Source organism: Microtus oregoni, unplaced genomic scaffold (genome assembly GCF_018167655.1).
Source record: "Microtus oregoni isolate MIOR12 unplaced genomic scaffold, Mior012 000063F_ref0000156, whole genome shotgun sequence".
In the NCBI taxonomy this organism is placed as follows: Eukaryota; Metazoa; Chordata; class Mammalia; order Rodentia; family Cricetidae; genus Microtus; species Microtus oregoni.
In genome coordinates, this window is record NW_024543873.1 from 2,198,945 (window position 1) to 2,214,543 (window position 15,599).

General features: G+C 38.9%; 1 pseudogene; it reads right to left on the reverse strand.

The window, feature by feature from the left end:
- Positions 1-8,656: 8,656 nt before the first annotated feature.
- LOC121439789 lies at positions 8,657-8,956 on the reverse strand (annotated as a pseudogene).
- Between the last annotated feature and the right edge of the window lie 6,643 nt (positions 8,957-15,599).

Here is a 15,599-nt window from a genome sequence, read left to right on the forward strand (position 1 = left end):
TGGTTAGGGATGTGGGGAGGTTATGGGAGGGGTTGAGAAAGGAAAAAACATTATCTAGGGTTCATAGATTCACCAGCCCTGGGTGGGTAGCTATGTTTACAGTAGCAGGCATGAGTTCTTTTCTATTGAGTGAGAATTAAGTCTAATTGGGTGGCCACTTGTTACCATCAAGATATAAATGCTACTATTACACTTTCAGGGATACCTTGTATCTTTATATTTAATGCAAGTATTAACATAGTTACACTTGGAATTACCCATTTATTATTAATTTCCTTATAAAATTGTGTCTTTCCTTTTTGTTTCTTTTTTCTTTTTTCAAATTTATTTATTTATTTTTATTTAAACTATTGTTTATTTACTTAATTATTACTTGTTTTATTTCTTATCCACAGATTTCCCTCCTTCCTCTCTTCCCAGTCCCTTCCCCATACCCCACTATGTTCTCACTTCTCAATCCATTCCTCCACTGTTTCTGTTTAGGAAAAGGGAGGTTTCCCATGGTTATAAACAAAACATGGTATATCAAGTTGCAGTAAGACTAAGTAAGCATCTACTCATTTATAAGGTTGGGCAAGGCGACCTAGAATGGGGAGTAGAGTCCCAAATGCCAGTAAAAGAGTTGAAGACATTTCCTGTTCCCACTCCTAACAATAGTGGATATGTAGCCTGAACTGGCTATCTTCTATGGCCAGATTGGTATCTAATCCAAGTGTCATCAGAGATCTTCACCCAGCAACTGATGGAAGCAGATACAGAGCCAGGGCCTTTTTTAAAATTCTTTTTTATCTTATATGAATAAATAAAATATTTTAATATTTAGCCTATACCTAGTTGATGAAAATTAATATAAAAGTTTTATGAGTGTTAGGATCTACATGTATAAAAATATAAAAATGATACCCATTATTTTATTTTTTTTAATATTTATTTATTTATTTATTATGTATACAATATTCTGTCTGTGTGTATGCCTGCCGGCCAGAAGAGGGCACCAGACCCCATACAGATGGTTGTGAGCCACCATGTGGTTGCTGGGAATTGAACTCAGGACCTATGGAAGAGCAGGCAGTGCTCTTAACCTCTGAGCCATCTCTCCAGCCCCCCCATTATTTTATTTTATATGATAACTTAAAATTAATAGAAAATAAAATTTCTTATATCTCGATATATCTTCCTAAAATGACATATGAGCAAAAGATTCTAAAAGTTTAAATAGGGAGGAATGAAAGCTTATCTACAAACAGATAGTAGAGTAGCATCTATCTATGAACAGATAGTAGAGTAGCATCTATCTATGAACAGATAGTAGAGTAACATCTATTTACAAACAGATAGTAGAGTAGCATCAGGCTTCTTATATAAAAATCTGAATGGTAGAAAACAATGCCAGTGACCCTTCAAAATTCTAAAGGAAGAAATCTTTTGACTCACAACTCCAAAACAGATTTAAATATGTAAAATGTATATAATATTTGCATAAAATCTTTGATAATTTTATTCACACATACAATGTACTTTGATATTAACCCCCACTCTTCTTCCTAAATCCTCTAAAATCTACTCCCAACTCTCCATGCCCTCCAGTCCTTCTTTCTTTTAAAAAATCATCCATTGAGCCCAATTTATGCTCTCTATATAGTCTTGCATAGAAGCTATCTCCTCCAAGCTGTAAGTCAGAGGTGTCTCAGAGATGGTTAAAATAATATAGGCTATTACTATTGTTATCGCTTGCCCACCAAACTTGGTAGTATAGCCCTATTACTAAAGACAATACAAACACTAAAATACAATACATGGAGAAATAAGGTTCATAGTGACTTTTTCCTTCTGGGTAGCATTCATAGGCCCAGAAAGTACTTTGAAGGCTTCTTACAGTTGTGAACCCTGTGAACAACAAATATGACCAGCATGGCAAGAAGTATCAGTAGGTACAAAAGTGGCACAAATGTTATGGAGATAACCTACTATTTTCTGGTTGGATTTAAGGCCTGCTCCATAGGAGGAAACAGATGTTTGCTACTTTGGGGAACTCATCTCTTCTAGAACTAAACCTACTACCATTTTGCTAAGTAGACGTAGTAGAGAACTTTCCTCTGAATTCCTACTTTTATGCCCATAGGAGTGCCACTGTCAGACCAGGTCAGAGAGGTTTCTGTGGGAGTGGAGGGTGGTTAGTGCAGAAACTCGCAGCTGCTCAATGTGCAGAGAGGAAGAGCCTATGGAACGCTCTTCCACAAAGGGCACATCTACAAGACACTGACCCTCAACGCTCAAGGACCACTGCAGAAGAGGAAGCTGAAACGCATCGTTAAAAAGAAAACAGTATTTTCCTGGTTTGTTTTTATTGTTGTTGTTGTTTTGTTTTTTGCTTTTCAATGGGTGCATTGTGGAGGTTAGCTAATAAACACTGCACTTTTATACTTAAAGTCTTAACTTGTTTTATCCCTTTAATTAAATGTTGACCTAGTTACTTCATAAAGTTAAATTAGTTGGGATAAATTTGATATACCTTTCTCCTTGCTATTTTCTTAAATTGTATGAGTCACAGCCTAATATATTTATTTCTTCAACTATGATACTGCCCTTTGCTGAGCTCTACCCTATGGCTTATATTACAGAGTGTGGTTTTCGTTTTGTTTCTCAATTCTAGCTGGTGGCAACACAATGGTCTCAGTCCTTTGCGAACTTATCAGCCTGGTGCTTTACAGTGAATATGATTTTTAGGTGATAAATTGGAACATTTCAAGGAAATACCTCACATGTTTCCCTACTCTTTGTGAAAATGGTTTTGTGCTGCCTGTTGTCCAGTCGGAAAACTGCTGATTCATGGGTGCTATCCAACTTACTAGTGGTTTAAACTAAGGAAGTAATAGACTACTATAGGAAGTATATACTCAGGAAACAATAGACCACTCCTTTTCATTTTTCTTCAGCTTTAGTGAGATACAATTGACAAGTAAGAAATATATATGTATTCAGATTATACAGTTGTGGTGTTTTGATGTTTGTGATGTTTTGTGTGAAATCTACATTACTATAGCATAGATGAATGCAGACAGTTGTGAGAAATTTCCCTTTTACTTCTGACATCATAAAGCTTGCCTTTTATTTATTCTGAGTAAACTTAGTTGTTTGTTTAAAAATTGCTCCAAATTCTCTGGCCTCTGTTGGTTGTCATTGTTCTGTTTTTTTTTTTCATACATTATTACGAATTTATTTGCAACCAATATCTGCAACCAGTATTATAGTAGCTCACAGTAATGCTCCCTGGAGTTTCAGGTGGAGTTCTCTGCTAGAGCCAAGGGCTTTCACCAGGCTGAAGTTTTGCCTGCAATTTCGTATTCTTTCAAATGCAAATTTTTGCAGGTGTGGCCTGAATGCTCTGCTGCCTAGATGATCATCAGCTGGGCTGCAAGGGTGGATGTGCATTCGGGTCCCAGATTTCTGCTTCCTTTACCAATTGACCCCACCCATCTTCAAAGCCATCCACAAAAACCTATGTGTCAAACACGTCTCAGTTAAAAATTTCTCTTAAAAAGAAGCCTAATGTTTTGACTGTTTAATTTTTAAAAACCTTCATTGTACACAGGGCTGTGTTACATGAAGGTATTTCTAATTCCATAAAAGTATATATTGTATTTTGGGTATATTTCCCCCAAGCCCCCCTCATCATGATGCTGGGAACACAATTTCTCCCTTTCCCCTTCTCTTAGTTGCCTTTGTTCCCATGGATAATTTTGCCTTATTATACATACATGATTTCATGTGTTTGTGCAACAGCTAGGAACCACATAGTTCTGTTATAGAGGACCCAAGTTCTGTTCCCACTACCCCAGTTGGGTGGCTCACAACCTCCTGTAACTCAAGATTGAGGAGTTCTGATTCTTTCTTCTGGAATGCCCACGTATTTGCATTCATGTATACACATAACCACAGGCAGAAACACACTACACACATGAAAACAAATCTTTGAAAAACAAAAGAAAATGACCCTCTCTCTCCTGTCAACCATTAACTGGGTTTAAATACTCAGTGGGAAGTGGGGCCCTGTGAGACTTTCCACATTCTAGGACATGGTGTTGAGAAACCCAATCTTGTGACGAAACTCTGTAGGTAATCTCAGGTATTATACATTCAAGAATCTGGCAGCCATGCCATTTTCAGGAGTTAGTATTACATACACCACACAGATCCTCCACTTTCTCTGTCTTTTACATTCTTCCTGTCTTTCACAGTTTTCCCCGAGCCTTGGAAAGTGTAATACAATGATTCTTGAAGAGCTGACATTTAATAGTCATTTATTCTCAGTACTTGGATTAGTTATAAGTTTTTCATTACTTAAGCAAACTGACTTAAATGCATCCTGAAAATCCTTTTAAAGCATCCTTGCTTCAGTCACTGTAAAGAGAATTGTAGGGCTGCAAGGGATTACATACTACCGTGTTTTAATTGACTTGGGTCTCTGCTGCTCATTTCATTGTGTGCAAAGTTATAGCTGCCTGTTTCCTTGGTGTTGTATTTGAAATTTTACTAATTAAAATGATATGAGACCTATAATAGGATTTTCCTTCCCCAGAAAGAATCTTCTGTTTATAATAAGTACCTGTGGGTAGACTATTTCAAGAGCAGCTTTAAATGTTGCATTTGTCTAGACACCCAAGACTACTTGTGGCTTGTTTACCCTTGGTGCCATTTATACTGAGGATATAGCCCTTTGGACTCCATCCTTAGAGTAGGTAGTAATTGATCCAATCTATTCATCCTGTTAAGGCTCTGAGATGTGACCTTTTCCCCTATTACCTCAGGATATTGACAAAAATATAAGCTATTTCTGGAGCTGTTTCTTTCATATTATGAGAGAAAATGTCAATGATGCCTTAGGAAAAAAAAAGACAAGCTAATTTTCATGGAATGTGCACTGAATGACAGAATTAAAGGAAGACATGGAAATAAAAAGGAAACCTCAAGATTTTTGAGGGTGCTTTGGATGATGATAAACAGGGCTGACACATAACGGCTTAGTGAGTTACCTATGACACTAGTGGTATTTTCATTAGCCATTCTCAGAAAGAAACAAAATGAACATTAAAAAGGAGAACATTTTCAAGAAGAAATTAATGCCTTTGATCTACAGTGCAATCATTTTGACAAGTGTTAGAAGATTTGAAATTTATTTGCTTATAAAACTAAGAACAATATAAACTTTAAAGTTGATGACTTAAGTGAAATATATTTTATACTTTTTTAAATTAGATTTTGTGAAAATATTATGGGTGTGGATATTTTTCCCTGCATATAATTATGTGACTGGTGTTCAGGGAGATCAGAAGAGGGCATCAAATCCTTTGGAACTAGAGTTATGGATGGCTGTGAGCTGCTACAATGTAAGTGCTGGGAATTAATCTGTCTAGGAAATTAAAGTCATGAAATTGTCAGGTAAATGGATAGAGCTAGAAACAATATCTTGAGTGGGTTTATCCAGATCCAGACACACATTCCCTGTTTTCGCACAGATGTGAATGTTAGCTGTTAAGCTTTAAATATGTTTATTTCAAACTGAATAAGTACAGAGATTAGATCATGGTGTGTGTGTGTGTGTGTGTGTGTGTGTGTGTGTGTGTGTGTGTGTATGTACAGGCAGGCAGGTATGTATGTGTTTGTGTACATGTGTGTGTATGTTTTTTTGTTTGTTTTTTTCCTCTCTTGGAGTGTTTTATTTGTTTTAATTTGGGTTGTTTTTCTGGAAGAAAGAAAGAACATTAAGTTGGATGGGAAAGACTTGGGAGGAATTGGGGGCAGGAGGGAAGAACATATGATCAAAATATTGTTTGGAATTTTTAAAGCAAAAAAATTAAAAATGAATATAAATAAAAATGCACAGTAATTCAATAGAGCATTATTAACAACAGAAAGCTGAGAAAGTAATCTGTTTTTAATATTTATTTTTATTTTTGTTTATGTGTATGTGTGTATATTTCTGTTAGTGTCCATGAACTTGAACACAGGTAGTTGACAGTGGAAGGCAGAAGAAGGCATTGGATCTCCTGGAGTTGGCATTACAGATGGCTGTGAGGGTTCCTCCATATGTGCTGGAAACCCAGCGTGGGTCCTCTCTAAGAACAGCAGCCACTCTTTTTTTTATTGATATTTATTGAGCTCTACATTTTTCTCTACTCCCCTCCCTGTCTCTCCCCTCCTCCCTTCAATCCTCCCTCAAGGTTCCCATGCTTCCAATTTACTCACGAGATCTTGTCCTTTTATACTTTCGACTTCCCATGTAGATTATATCTATGTAAGTCTCTCTTGGTGTCCTCATTGTTGTCTAAATTCTCTGGGACTGTGGTTTGTAGGCTGGCTTTTTTGCTTTATGTTTAAAAACCACCTATGAGTGAGTACATGTGATAATTGTCTTTCTGTGTCTGGGTTACCTCACTCAAAATAATATTTTCTAGTTTCATCCATTTTCCTGCAAAATTCAAGCTGTCATTATTTTTTTCTGTTGTGTAGTACTCTATTGTATAAATGTACCACATTTTTCTTATCCATTCTTCAATCGAGGGACATTTAGGTTGTTTCCAGGTTCTGGCAATGACAAACAAAGCTGTTATGAACATAGTTGGACACCAAAAGATCACATAATCCAATAAAAAAATGGAGTACAGACTTAAACAGAGAACTCTCAACAGAAAAATCTAATATGGCTGAAAGACTCTTAAGGAAATGTTCAACATCCTTAGTCATCAGAGAATTGCAAATCAAAACAACTCTGAGATTCCATCTTATACCTGTAAGAATGGCCAAGATCAAAAACACTGATGACAATTTATGCAGGAGAGGTTGTGGGGAAAAGGGAACACTTCTGCAATTGCTGGTGGGAATGCAAGCTGGTACAACCCCTTTGGATGTCAGCGTGGCGATTCGTCTGAAAATTAGGAAACAACCTTCCTCAAGACTCAATAATACCATTTTTGGGTATATATCCAAAGGATGTTCAATTGTGCCACATGGACATGCACTCTCTTTTAAAAAAAATATTGATTTTATTAATCTATAAATTTTTCTCTTCTCACCTCCCTTCCTCTCCCCTCGCCTTCTACCCTCTCCCATGGTCCCCATGCTCCAAATTTACTCAGGAGATCTTGTCTTTTTTTATTTCCCATGTAGATTACATCCATGTATATCTCTCTTAGGGTCTTTTTTGTTGTCTAGGTTCTCTGGGATTGTGAATTGTAGGCTGATTGTTCTCTGATTTATGTCCAAAAACCACTTATGAATGAGTACATGCAATATTTGTCTTTCTGAGTCCGTGTTACCTCTTTCAATATGATGTTTTCTAGCTCCATCTATTTGCCTGCAAATTTCATTTATTTTTTTCTGCTGTGTAGTATTCCATTGTGCAAATATACCACATTTCCCTTTTCCATTCTTTGGTGAAGTTTCATTTAGGTTGTTTCCAGCCTCTAGCTATGACAAACAATTCTGCTATGAACATAGTTGAGCACATGTCCTTGTGGTATGCATGAACATCCTTTGGGTATATACCCCAAAGTGGTATTGCTGGGTCTTGAGGAAGGTTGTTTCTTAATTTTCTGAGAAATCGCCATACTGATATCCAAAGCTGCTGTACCAGTTTGCACTCCTACCAGCAATGCAGGAGTGTTCCCTTTACCCCAATCCTCTCCAGGATAAGTTGTCATCAGTGTTTTTGATCTTGGCCATTCTTACAGGTATAAGATGGAATCTCAGAGTTGTTTTGATTTGCATTTCTCTGATGACTAAGGATGTTGAGCATTTCCTTAAGTTTGGATTCCTGTGTTGAGAGTTCTCTATTTAGGTCTGTACTCCACCTTTTTTATTGGATGATTTGTTCTTTTGATGACCAATTTCTTGAGTTCTTTGTATATTTTGGAGATCAGCCCTCAGTCTGATGTAAGGTTGGTGAAGATCTTTTCTCATTCTGTAAGGCAAAGAGCAACCACTCTTAAATATTGCACCATCTCTTGAACCCCAGGAAGCAATCATCTTTTATTTATTTTTTGAAATTCAATTTGTTTTATATAAAAATTGTGTGCAATCAGTTACATATAAATACACATTCCAGTTTTATAGTCAGGAGCATATAAATTCAAGATGGCCAACTGACATTTTACTGTTAAAAAGAAACACAACAACCCAACATTCATATTCAAGTTGCATTGAATATATATATATATATATATATATATATATATATATATATATATGTTTTTTTAACATGTGAAAAGCATTTTTCACCAGTCATAGCAAAATACATATATACATATTTATAAAGAAGGCATAAGCTATTTCCAATATTACATGGTTTTGTTTGCTGAATGCAAATACCAGCCAAGAGAATAAAAATCAGTTTCCCAAGAACAGTGTTTTATATTTTGGTTGAAAGAGTCTTACTATGTAGCCTAGGCCACACTCACACGTGGGAAGTAAAAATCTTCCTGTCTCAGCTGCATAGGCCGTGGGTGCTCATTACAACACAAACTTATTTCTGGCAGATTTTTCAAGAGGTGGTTGCTAGGTAACTGTAGACTCCTTAATAAAGACTGGGGCATCTTGATGTTCTTTTCATACTGGTACTCTTGGAAAAAGGTGGCTCCGTCTTTGAGGGGAAGTGTGTTTAGGTTTGTAAGAACTCAGGCTATACCCTGGCCACTTTACGCAATTCTTTTGTGTGGGTCTTGGGGCACTGCATCTCACACCAGCTATTGGGAACCATCTGGACACCCGATTCACTGTGGGCTACCACTAACCCTAACTCATTTTCAGCAGTGCTCAGCAGGTAATTGGACTGGGTGTCACCTAGGGAGATAACTTTGGCCAAAACTATGTCACCTGGGCAGGAAACTCTTGTAAATTTCAACCTTGTCTTTTTCAGTTGCTCGGATATCTTACATGCAGATAGTTCCTCGAAAAGCATTTTTTTTTATTGAGAAAAGGAAAAAAAAAAGTATCCGCCTCCTCCCAACCTATCATTTCCCTCCCCCTCCTCTCACCCTTCTCCCCCTCTCCCAAAACTCCTCTCACCCTCCCTCTCCAGTCCAAAGAGCAGTCAGGGTTCCATGCCTGTGGAAAGTCCTAGGTCCGCCCCCCTCCGTCGATGTCTAGGAAGGCTAACATCCAAACTGGCTAGGCTCCCACAAAGCCAGTACATGAAGTAGGATCAAAACCCCTTGCCATTGTCCCTGGCTTCTCATCAGTCCTCATTGTTCGCCTTGTTCAGAGAGTCCGGTTTTATCCCATGCTTTTTCAGTCACAGTCCAGCTGGCCTTGGTGAGCTCCCATTAGATCAGCCCCAGTGTCTCAGGGGGTGGGTGCACCCCTCTTGGTCCTGACTTCCTTGCTCATGTTCTCCCTCCTTCTGCTCCTCATTGGGACCTTGGGAGCTCAGTCCAGTGCTCCAGTGTGGGTCTCTGTCTCTATCTCCATCCATCACCAGATGAAGGTTCTATGGTGATATGCAAGATATTCGTCAGTATTGCTATAGGATAGGGTCATTTCAAGTTTCCTATCCTCAGCTGCCCAAGGGACTATCTGGGGACATCACCCTGGGCTCCTGGGAGCCAATCTATGGTCAAGACTCTTGCCAACCCTAAGGTGGCTCCCTTAACTAAGAATTGTGTTTCCGTGCTCCCCTGTCCAACCTTCCTTTATCCCAATCCTCCTGTTTCCCCAAGTTTCCCCCTCCTTCCCTTCTCACTTTTCTCTCCCCATCCCCCCTTACCCTCATCCCATCCCACCCCCAAGATCCCAATTTTCTCCCCGGCTATTTTGTCTACTTCCCATAACCAAGAGGATAACTATATGTTTTTCCTTGGGTTCACCTTCTTATTTAGCTTCTTTAGGTTCACCAATTGTAGTCTCCGTGACCCTTATTTATGGCTAGAAACCAATTATGAGTGAGTACATCCCATGTTCATCTTTTTGGGTCTGGGTTACCTCACTCAGGATAGTGTTTTCTATTTCCATCCATTTGCATGCAAAATTCGAGAAGTCATTGTTTTTTACCGCAGCGTAGTACTCTAATGTGTATATATACTTTCTTCATCCATTCTTCCATTGAAGGGCATCTAGGTTGTTTCCAGGTTCTGGCTATTACAAATAATACTGCTATGAACATAGATGAACAAATGCTTTTGTCATATGATCGGGCATCTCTTGGGTATATTCCCAAGAGTGGTATTGCTGGGTCCAGGGGTAGGTTGATCCCGAATTTCCTGAGAAACCGAATCACTGATTTCCACAGTGGTTGCACAAGATTGCATTCCCACCAGCAATGGATGAGGGTACCCCTTCCTCCACAGCCTCTCCAGCAAAGGCTATCATTGTTGTTTTTGACTTTAGCCATTCTGACAGGTGTATGATGGTATCTCAAAGTTGTTTTGATTTGCATTTCCCTGATTGCTAAGGAAGTTGAGCACGACCTTAAGTGTCTTTTCGCCATTTGAAATTCTTCTGTTGAGAATTCTCTGTTCAGTTCATTGCCCAATTTTTTGATTGGGTTAATTAGCATTTTAAAATCTAGTTTCTTGAGTTCTCGATATATTTTGGAGATCAGACCTATGTCTGTGGCGGGGTTGGTTAAGATCTTCTCCCAGTCAGTAGGTTGCCTTTTTGTCATAGTGACAGTGTCCTTTGCTTTACAGAAGCTTCTCAGTTTTAGTAGGTCCCATTTATTCAATGTTGCCCTTAATGTCTGTGCTGCTCGGGTTATACCTAGGAAGCGATCGCCTGTGCCCATCTGTTGTAGGGTACTTCCCACTTTCTCTTTTATCAGATTCAGTGTGTTCGGGCTGATATTGAGGTCTTTAATCCATTTGGACTTGAGTTTTGTGCATGGTGATAGATATGGGTCTATTTTCATTATTCTACAGGTTGACATCCAGTTGTGCCAGCACCATTTGTTGAAGATGCTTTCTTTCTTCCATTGTATACTTTTAGCTCCTTTATTGAAAATATGGTGTTCATAGGTTTGTGGGTTAAAATCCGGGTTTTCTATACGATTCCATTGGTCGACTTCTCTGTTTTTATGCCAGTACCACACTGTTTTCATTACTGTAGCTCTGTAATAGAGTTTGAAGTCAGGGATGGTAATGCCTCCAGAAGATCCTTTATTGTATAGGATTGTTTTGGCTATCCTGGGTTTTTTTATTTTTCCATATAAAGTTGATTATTGTCCTCTCAAGATCTGTGAAGAATTTTGATTGGATCTTGATGGGGATTGCATTGAATCTATAAACTGCCTTTGGTAGATTGCTATTTTTACTATGTTGATCCTCCCAATCCAAGAGCAAGGGAGGTCCTTCCATTTTCTGGTATCCTCTTCAATTTCTTTCTTCAATGCCTTATAGTTCTTGTTAAATAGATCTTGCACTTCCTTGATTAGATTTACCCCAAGATATTGTATGCTGTTTTGGCTATCATGAACGGTGAAGCTTCTCTGATTGCCCTCTCTGCTTCCATATCCTTTGTGTATAAGAGGGCGACTGATTTTTTGGAGTTGATCTTGTATCCTGCCACATTACTAAAGGTGTTTATCAGCTGTAAAAGTTCTTTGGTGGAGTTTTGGGGGTTGCTTATGTACACTATCATATCATATGCAAATAACGAAAGTTTAACTTCTTCCTTTCCAATTCGAATCCCCTTGATCCCATTATGTTGTCTTATTGCTATTGCTAGAACTTCAAGCACAATATTGAAGAGGTATGGCGAGAGTGGACAGCCTTGTCGTGTTCCTAAGTTTAGTGGGATGGTTTTGAGTTTCTCTCCATTTAATTTGATGTTAGCTGTCAGCTTGCTGTATATAGCTTTTATTATATTTAGGTATGACCCTTGTATCCCTAATCTCTCCAAGACTTTTAACATAAATGGATGTTGAATTTTGTCGAATGCTTTTTCAGCATCTAATGAGATGATCATATGGTTTTTTTTTTCTTTCAGTTTATTTATATGATGGTTTACATTGATAGATTTTCATATGTTCAACCAGCCCTGCATCTCTGGGATGAAGCCTACTTGATCATAATGGATAATTTTTCTAATGTGTTCTTGGATTCGGTTTGCCTGTATTTTGTTGAGGATTTTTGCGTAGATGTTCATGAGTGAGATTGGCCTGTAATTCTCTTTCCTGGTTGAGTCTTTGTGTGGTTTTGGTATCAGAGTAACTGTAGCTTCATAAAAGGAATTTGGTAATGACCCTTCTGTTTCTATATTGTGGAATACATTAAGGAGTATAGGTATTAGGTCTTCTTGGAAGTTCTGGTAGAATTCCGCATTGAAACCATCTGGTCCTGGGCTTTTTTTGGTAGGGAGGTTTTTGATAACAGCTTCTAATTCTTCGCGACTAATCAGTCTATTTAGGTTGTTCACCTGGTCCTGGTTTATCTTTGGTATATGGGATTTATCTAAAAAAGTGTCCATTTCTTTTACATTTTCCAGTTTTGTGGCATACAGGCTTTTGTAGTAAGATCTAATGATTCTCTGAATTTCCTCTGTGCCTGTGGTTATGTTCCCCTTTTCGTTTCTGATCTTATTAATTTGCATATTCTCTTTCTGCAGTTTGATTAGTTTGGATAGGGGTTTATCAATCTTTTTGATTTTCTCCAGAAACCAGCTTTTTGTTTCATTGATTCTTTGGATTGTTTTCTGTGTTTCTATTTTGTTGATTTCAGCCCTCAGTTTGATTATTTCCAGTCTTCTACTCCTCCTAGGTGAGTCTGCTTCTTTTTTTTCTAGAGCTTTCAGGTGGGCTGTTAAGTCTCCAATATGTGCTTTCTCTGTTTTCTTTAAGTGGGCACTTAGTGCTATGAACTTTCCTCTTAGGACTGCTTTCATAGTGTTCCATAAGTTCGAGTATGTTGTTTCTTTATTTTCATTGAATTCAAGGAAGACTTTAATTTCTTTCTTTATTTCTTCCTTAATCCAGATATGGTTCAGTAGTTGACTGTTCAGTTTCCATGAGTTTGTAGGCTTTCTGGGGGTAGCATTGTTGTTGAATTCTAACTTTAATCCATGGTGATCTGATAAGACACGGGCGGTTACTAATATTTTTTTGTAACTGTGTAAGTTAGCTTTGTTACCGAGTATGTGGTCAATTTTCGAGAAGGTTCCATGAGCTTCAGAGAAGGTATATCCTTTCCTCTTTGGGAGGAATAATCTATAGATGTCTGTTAAGTCCATTTGCTTCATTACCCCCATTAATTCTCTAATTTCTCTGTTAGGTTTCTGTCGGATTGACCTGTCCATTGGTGAGAGAGGAGTGTTGAAGTCTCCTACTATTAGTGTGTGCGGTTTGATGGCTGCCTTGAGTTTTAGTAATGTTTCTTTTACATACGTGGGTGCTTTTATATTAGGGGCATAGATATTCATGATTGAGACTCCTTCCTGATGAATTGTTCCTATTATGAGTATAAAATGTCCCTCTCCATCTCTTCTGATTGATTTAAGTTTGAAGTCAACTTTGTTAGAAATTAGTATGGCCACACCTGCTTGTTTCTTAGGTCCATTTGCTTGATAAGCCTTTTCCCAGCCCTTTACTCTGAGTAGGTGCCTGTCTTTGTGGTTGAGGTGTGTTTCTTGCAAACAGCAGAATGTTGGATCCTTTTTTCGTATCCAATCTCTTAGCCTGTGCCTTTTTATAGGTGAGTTGAGTCCATTGACATTAAGTGATATTAATGACCAGTGGTTGTTAACTCTGGTCACTTTTTTAGTAGTAGGGTTTATGTGTTTCCCTTCTTTGAGTTGCGCTGTGAAGGGTCTCTAGATGTCTGAGTTATTGTGGTCATTGTTGGACTCCTTGGTTAGTGATTTTCCTTCTATTATTTTCTGTAAGCCTGGATTTGTGGCTACGTATTGTTTAAATTTGTTTTTATCCTGGAAAATTTTGTTTTCTCCATTTATAGTGAACAAAAGCTTGGCTGGATATAGTAGTCTGGGCTTGCAACCATGGTCTCTTAGTTTTTGCAGTAGATCTATCCAGGACCTTCTGGCTTTCATGGTTTCGATATAGAAGTCAGGTGTAAGTCTGATAGGTTTACCTTTATAAGTAACTTGGCCTTTTTCCTTTGCGGCTCTTAATATTCTTTCTTTATTCTGTATATTTTGTGTTTTGATTATTATATGGCGAGGGGATTTTTTTTTGATCCAGCCTATTTGGTTTTCTGTATGCTTCTTGAACCTTCATAGGCACATCTTTCTTCAGGTTGGGAAAGTTTTCTTCTATAATTTTATTAAGTATATTTTCTGGACCGTTGAGCTGCACTTCTTCACCTTCTTCTACTCCAATTATTCTTAGGTTTGGTCTTTTTATTGTGTCCCATATTTCCTGAGTGTTTTGTGATGAGAGTTTGTTGGACTTGCTGTTTTCTTTGATCAGTGTGTTTATTTTCTCTATGTTATCCTCAGAATCTGAGATTCTTTCTTCTATCTTTTGTATTCTGCTGGTTATGCTTGTTTCTGTATTCTCTATTCGTTTACCCAGATTTTCCATGTCCAGCCGGCCCTCTGTTTGTGTTTTCTTCTTTGCCTCCATTTCAGTTTTCAAGTCATGAACTGTTTCCATTATCTGCTTGATTGTTTTTCCTTGGTTTCCTAGGGTATCATTCACTGATTTACTCAGTACCTCGAACTTTCTGTTATACTTCTCATCCATTTCTATAAGGGCGTTTTTTATATGCTGTTTAAGGGTGTCAATCACTTTCATGGAGTCAGTTTTTTCTACTTCTTCTTGATTAAGGTGTTCATGTCCTCCTGTTGTGAGGTCGCTGGCTTCTGGTGGTTTCGTGTTGTTTTTCAGATTGTTGGGTGAATTCTTGCATTGGCGTCTGCCCATCTCTTCCTCCCAATACTCCCCTATGGATCTTCTTTTACAGGATCCGGTCTTCTTGCCCACTGTTGTACCTTCCCAGTGATGTCACTCCCCAGTGATGTTTCTCCTGGTGTCTAGATCGGATCTCCATGCTGCTTGGTTAGCTCGCAAACAAAGGGCCCACCCTGCTTGCTGCAGGCAGGCTATGGAGACAAAGGAGCTACTGCCCTCCCCTTTGCCCTCCCGATTCGGGTTCGGTCCCACGGCCCAAGCAGGCTGAGCTGGGAGGTACTATGCCACCAAAGAAGGGAGGGAGGGAGGGAGACAGGGGGTGGGGGGATCTGGATGAAAGCTGGATGGGATAGGAAGAGAGAGGAGGTATCGGGCAGTATAGCCCCTGTAGGATGACCAGGAAATGTCAGCGGGCTGAGGTAAGTCTGAGTTCCCTGTTCCTGGCTGCCGCAGCACTCACTCACCACGAATGATGTTTCACTTGGTGCCCAGACCGAAACTCCGTGCTGCTTGGTTAGCTCGCAAACAAAGGGCCCACCCTTCTTGCTGCAGGCAGGCTATGGAGACAAAGGAGCTACCGCCCTGCCCTTTGCCCTCCCGATTTGGGTTCGAGCAGGCTGAGCAGGGAGGTGCTATGCCGGCAAAGAAGGGAGGGAGGGAGGGAGACAGGGGGTGGGGGATCTGGATGAAAGCTGGATGGGATAGGAAGAGAGAGGAGGTATCGGGCAGTATAGCCCCTGTAGGA